The sequence below is a fragment of the Pristiophorus japonicus genome, chromosome 23 (assembly GCF_044704955.1).
Source record: "Pristiophorus japonicus isolate sPriJap1 chromosome 23, sPriJap1.hap1, whole genome shotgun sequence".
Classification (NCBI taxonomy): domain Eukaryota; kingdom Metazoa; phylum Chordata; class Chondrichthyes; family Pristiophoridae; genus Pristiophorus; species Pristiophorus japonicus.
The window spans coordinates 63689952-63696682 of NC_091999.1; positions in this window are offsets into that span (position 1 = coordinate 63689952).

Sequence of the window (6731 nt, forward strand, 5' to 3'; positions counted from 1 at the left end):
GACTGATAATACAGTGGTCAGTAAAGCTACATGGGGACTGATAATACAATTGTCAGTAAGGGTCCATGAGGACTGATAATACAGTGGTCAGTAAAGGTACATGAGGACTGATAATACAATTGTCAGTAAGGGTACATGAGGACTGATAATACAGTGGTCAGTAAAGGTACATGAGGACTGATAATACAATTGTCAGTAAGGGGACATGGGGACTGATAAGACAAGGGTCAGTATGGTGCATGAGGACTGATAATACAATGGTCAGTAAGGGTACATGGTGACGGTTAATATAATGGTGAGTAAGGATGCATGGGACTGATAATACAGTGGTCACTAAGTGTACATGCAGAGGGATAATACAGTGGCCAATAAGGATACATGGGGACAGATAATACAATGGTCAGTAAGTGTACATTGGGAAGGATAATAAAATGGTCAGTAAGGGTACATGGTGACTGTTAATATAATGGTGAGTAAGGATACATGCGGACAGATAATACAGAGGTCAGTAAGGATACATGGGGACAGATAATACAGTGGTCAGTAAGGGGACATGGGGCAGATAATATATTGGTCAGTAAGGGTTCATGGGGACAGATAATACAATGGTCAGTAAGGATACATGTGTGCTGTTAATACAATGGTCAGTAAGGATTCATGGCGACCAATGCCATACTGATAGTTACACGGCATCTTATCGTTTATTTTCCTCAGAACAGGAATGGAGAGAGTGGAGGTGAAGAAAGGAGATGAAAGGAGCAGAGAGGTGAGGAGGGGAGAAGAGAGAGGACAGGAGGCTGGAGGGGAGTAGACGAGAGGATATGAGTGTAGAGGAGAGGAGAGGAGGGGAATAGGAGAGCAGAGGTGAGGGGAGGAGATGAGTGGAGTGGAGAAGACAGCAGAGCAGAGTAGAGGATAGGAGGTGAGAGGAGAGGTGGGAAGAGGAAAGAGAGAAGATGAGCAGGAAGGGGAGGAGGGTTTAGTGGAGGAGAGGATAGAGGAGAGGGGAAGTAGAGAGGAGAGCAGAGCAGAGATGAGTAGAAGAATGGAGAGGAGAGTTGATAAGAGGACTGGAGCGGACAAGAGAGGGGAAAAGAGGGCAGAGGAGAAGATAGCATAGGGGAAGAGAAGAGATGAGGGGAATGGAGATGAGAGTGTAGGGGAAATGGTAGGAGAGGAGAGTGGAATAGATGTGGGGAGAAGGTAGGGGAGAGAAGAGAGATGAGAGGGGAGAGGAGGAGAGGAGCGGAACGCAGAAGGGAGGAATGGAGAGAAGTGGAGAGGGGAGAGAGGATGCAAGGGAAGGAGAGTAGAGCAGAGTAGAGGGGAAGGGTGGCGGGAGAGCAGAGGAGAGACCATCAGAGGGGAAGAGAGGAAGAGAGTGGGGAGAGCAGGGGCGAGAAGAGATGAGAAGGGAGGGGAGAAGATAGGGGAAGTGGGGAGGAGAATGGAGGGGAGAAGAGCTGTGGAGAGTCGAGCAATGGAGAGCAGATGAGAGGAGAGGAGAGAAAAGAAGAAAGCAGAGTGGAGAGAGGAGGGTAGTAGATTAGAGGAGAGGAGAGGACAAGAGATGGGACAAGAGAGGAGAGTAGAAAAGAGGGCAGGAGAGGAAAGAAGAGTGGGTATTTAGAGGGGAGTAGAGGTGAATGGAAAAGAGGGGTGGTGAAGTTAGGGGAGAGAAGAGGAGAGAGAAGACAGTGAATGAGAGTAGGAGGTGAAAAGAGGGTAGAGGAAAGGAGAGCAGATGGGAGGAGAGGGTAGGAGGGCGAGGAGAGGAGTGGAGAAGAGAGGAGTGGAGAGGGTACAGGCGAGCAGAAGGAACGAGAGGAGCGGGAAGGAGAAGAGAGGGGAGAACATCAGAGGACACAAGTTGAGGAGAGGAGTTAAAATGAAAGGGGAGAAGAGGTGAGAAGGAGGGGAGAGGAGAAGAGGGGAGAATTTAGGGGAGCGGAGTAGAGATGATTGGAGTGGAGAGGAGAGTGGAGATAGAAGCGACTTGAAAACAGGGGAGAGGAGAGGATGGGGAGGAGAGGAGATGATTGGAGATGATAGAGCAGAGGAGAGGAGATGAGAGGAGAATGGAGGAGAGGAAAGGGGAGGAGAAGAGGGTCGGGGTGAGGGGAGAATGGAATGGAGGCGTGGAGAAGTTAGGCGAGAGGGGAGAAAATGAGGACACAAGAGAGTTGAGGAGAGCAGCTGAAAGGGGAGGAGAGTTGTGGAGAGGTTGGGGAGATGGGAGAGGAGAGAGGAGAGAACGGGAAAACAGGTGAGGAGAGAGGTGGAGAGGAGAGAGGAGGAGATGGGAGAAGGGATGAGCCGAGTGGAGAGGATAGAGGAGGAGATGGGAGAGGAGGAGAGAAGATGAAAGGAAAAGGAGTTGAGCAGAGGAGAGAGGAGATGAGAGGAGTGTGGAGGAGAGGGGAGGCGAGAGGAGGAGAGTTGTGGAGACGGGAGGAAAAGAGAGATGAGTGGAGAGAGGAGGGTAGAGATGAGCAGGGAGATGACGAGAGTGTAGGGGAGGAGAGGTGAGAAGTAAGCAGAGCAGGGGAGAGTAGAGGAACGGAGAGTAGATGTGATGAGAGGCGAGGAGAGGAAATTGGAGTGAAGAGGGGAGGGGATTAGAGGAGAGGACTGGGGAGAGGAGAGGAGAGGGTAGGGGCGAGGGTAGGAGAGGAGAATAGAGTAGAGGAGGGGAGAAGGCAGGGGAGAGGAGAGGAGACGAGCATAGGAGAGATGTGAGGAGAGAGGAGAGGAGAGGGGAGGGGTGAGGAGAGGAGGTGTTGGGGTAAAAAGGAGGCTTCTCTCCTTTAAGGTGGACTAACTGATGTAGTTAAACGACACCTCGCCCAGCTTCCCACTGTATAACGTCCAAGGAATTAAACAAACGAAACATCGGGTTTATTGGTTTTATTCCGAGCAATGCACGGGAAGGTTCAATTTGGAACCTCTGAAATAGAAGGGTTTTCAAGCATAATTTATACAGGTGTTGGAGAGGAGCTTTCCTCCTCCAAAATCAGCGATAGTTGTATTGCTATTAGCGAAGTTACATTGATTTGTTGACTCTTATCAGACGGGCTCTGAGTGGTACATGAAACTGCCCATCTCTCATCTTTGTTTTGTTCCATTTTGCCCTCTACCCCAGTCTATCCGATGCCTGGTATGGTTGTCCTGGTTTCTTTATCTCTTCTCAGGGACTTGTAAAGAAAACTGCTGACTTTGGCTGCTTAAGTCTTACTAAGGTTAAGCTATAATATACTGCGTATAAGCGTGTTATACCTTTATAAGCAAGTGTTACATACATAGGCAATTGATAAGTTCACAACCTTCAGCATAATTCTGACCCCCTATCTACAACCTTACTATTTATCCTTTACAATTCCCCCTAATGGCCCAAGATAGCCAATGTCGCAATTAATTCCACATGGGTGAGCTTCCATGGGTGTCCTTTCACTTGGGTAGTGCTACTTCCCGAGCTCCTGGACCTATCTGTTGGTTTTCCCATCCAGGTTATACTATGTAAGTCCTTTCTGCCGGACTGTCTGATTTCCCTTTCTTCAATGTTTAATCCATAGTACGGACAAGGGCCTGCCTCTTACGTCGGTTACAGCTTTTTAAAGGATAATACTAGTAAGGTGAGTTCCATTGCACTACAACCAGTACATTGAGTCCAGCATAGTTCGTGTATAAGTCCTTTCTAGCCAATATTTTCTCGGTGTTCGAATAATGCCCCGCCTGGGGTATCCTCTCTTTCTTCTATTTTTCCTCCACTTGTGGTCTTCTCTATTCTACCGAATTCTTGCCCTGCCTGGGGTATCCTCTATGTTGACGAATGGTGTCCAATTCAGTCCAGTTTCTTTCTCTTTCAGTTCGAGTATCGGTTTTCCTTGTTGTCCGATGGCCTTCGCATAACCTCCTCAGGTAATGTCCATCATTGGCCCGTCGATCTTTCCTCCTTTAGCTCAGGGGTTGTAATAAACCCATTTATATCTGTCTCGTCAAGTGGAGTAAAGCAGAAGTCAATATCCATAATGGTGCATGAAGTGTTCCTATCTTCATTTCAGTTGCCGTGATGCTCACACATCAATCTCCATATCGTCGTGGAACAGCGATAATTTAGTAGTAATGTGTTAGCGGGGTGATACTCAAGGTGCACCCGTCCACTTGGTTATATCCACAGTCATCTTTGATCATTCGTAGTGGATCTCGACATAAAGCAACTTGGTTATTTTTATAATAATCTACATATGCTGGGACTCTTAGTAATGTTGTTCTCCTCAGTTACATTTCTGGTTTTTCATCGTACCGCACACGAGTTTGATTCCTTTTTTCTCCTACATTGTTTGATGTAGAGTATCTACCATTGTCACATCATCCTGTCATATAGATAATAAAAAATCTATTTAATGCGCGGTTACACAGCAGGCCTTTGGGACCCAAGCATTACTGTTTCTCTACACCTCGCAGGCATGAGTCATGTTTTTGTCTAAGGTCCAGTTGGTAAATATATCGAGTGTTATCCAATCCGGCACCTTTCCATTCTGAAGCTATTCAATGTTATGTTTTATTCCATTCAGCAACCATACTCCATATCCTACACATACTAGTTCTGTCTGTATGGTTTTACTTAAGTTCGTTTCTGCTCTATTCATTTTTAGTTCTGGCGTGGTCTCGCAATGTGTGGGCCAGTTTAATCATTCCCTTTCTGCGCCATTACCTAGTTCTGTCTGTAACTTTTCAGGATCCTCATCCCTTTCCAGCAATCCCTGTAAGGTTTGTGTTTCGGCGTTAACTCGATCATCTATCGTGTCTGGCTCTATAGGTTGCAACTCCCGCAATGTATCCCACCGTATACCATTTCTAGCATCCCTCTTTTTCCCCTGTCCCGTTTTTTACCTGACCCTCTTTCGACAATAAATTTCATGGCTTTTGATTGAGGGACTTTAAGTGCTCGCAGGGTCAGGTTTCTATACAGGCTTATACTGTTTAACCTGCAGAAGTTGGTGTTAGTTATATTGTTTAAATTTACAAATACAGTAATTATTCGCTGACGTACCCTGAAGTGTATCTTATCCTTGGTCTGCCATAGCAATTTCTCTTTTGCCCCAGCGTTCACAGTTGGACACGTTTGTGGCGCTGGGCGTGTGATGGTCGAGGCCCTGGTTATGCTCACTGTTGCTAAAGTAGTGGGTGGGGCCGTGTTGGTGGGTCTGTCTCTGGAGATGTCCCTCCACCACCATTCATAGATGTTGAGTGAAATCTGCACCCACTTCCCCGGGTGCAGTATGTCTGTCCCTCCTGATTATAAAACACACCGCGGTCTTATTCCCACTAATTATGGTTATATATTATTGACTCATCCCCAATGTTGTTTAGTTTCCTTGTTACTTTGTTTTCTGCCCGTTATTTAACTCTACTATTGTTCTGTCCGTCACCATCAGTGTTTTTGATTCTTTATTAAATTAATGTCACCCAAGTCCCTGTAATACTGGCCTTGCCATCCCTCAGTCTGTTGTCCCTGATATGAGGCTGCGTTACTCCACGTTATTTCTATGAGCACTTGAGTCCTGCAAAAAACAATCTTTTCCGGTCGTCACCGGTTAGTTAGTGACCATGCTTTTTTAACTGGGTTCAGTGTTTCCACTTGCTGATACTCCTTATAAGTACCATAACTTACCATGATTACCTGATAGAGTCCAGTCCAGTTGGATGCGAGCCAGGACCTCTCTGGGGTAATGTCTTGACTGCCTATTTGGGGTGTTTGGAACTTCTGTTTCTTAGTGTCGCTATCTAAATCCTTGATTTGCTAATCTCTAGCCTGTGTCTTTACATCATGTAACTGCTTACAGAGTTCCATTACAAATTTCCATTTTTTTTTAGTTCAAAGGTATCATTCCTGTCGTCCGACTAGGGGTTGCTTTGAGCTTTATTTCTACTCGGGATATCCTATCTACCCGTCCCTTTCCATTCTCCTTTATGTGGGATATTTTTGGCTAATCCCTAGGCGCAGGCCTGTTTCATTATCTTCCCTGTGAAGTGTGTACCTTGATCTGAGTTCAGCTGCAGTGCATTATTTTGTTTGCTAGGATCCTGGCCATGGTTTCTACTGAACAATTCCTAGTGGCGAAAGCTTCTACCCACTTCATAAACATGTCTATTATAACTAAGCAGTATGTTTTCCCCTTGTTGCTGGATAATGGTCCAGTAAACTCTACCTGCAAATTTTCCCAGAGTCCCTTCGGTGGGGGCTGATGTCCCATTTTGACCTTTACTTTCCCCCCTGGGTTGTATTTTGTGCATATCATGTACCTTCTACAGAGGTGCTCTATATCTCTACCTAGTCCCTTCCATCACCAGCATCTGGACATCGAGCTTACCATGCTGGTTCTACCTGTATGGACATACCCGTGGTGTAAATTTAACAGGCTCCCCTGGATACATTCCAGGGCCACCACATTCCCATCTTTCCTCCATATCCCGTCGGTCCCTTGTTGGACCCTCTCTGCTTCCACCCCTCCTGTTCCTGCGGAGTGACTTCTCCCTGTACCGTAAGCATGTTTACTTCCTCAGGCCCGATTGTACATGCTCCGCCTTGGGCTTCCCCGGCCAGTGTACCTGCCACTCGCTTGGTTGCTTCATCTGTCCATGCATTCCCCTGTTCATACTGATCATTAATTTTTACGTGTGCTTTGATCTTTATTATCGCACACTCATGGGGTAGGAAGGAGGCTTCC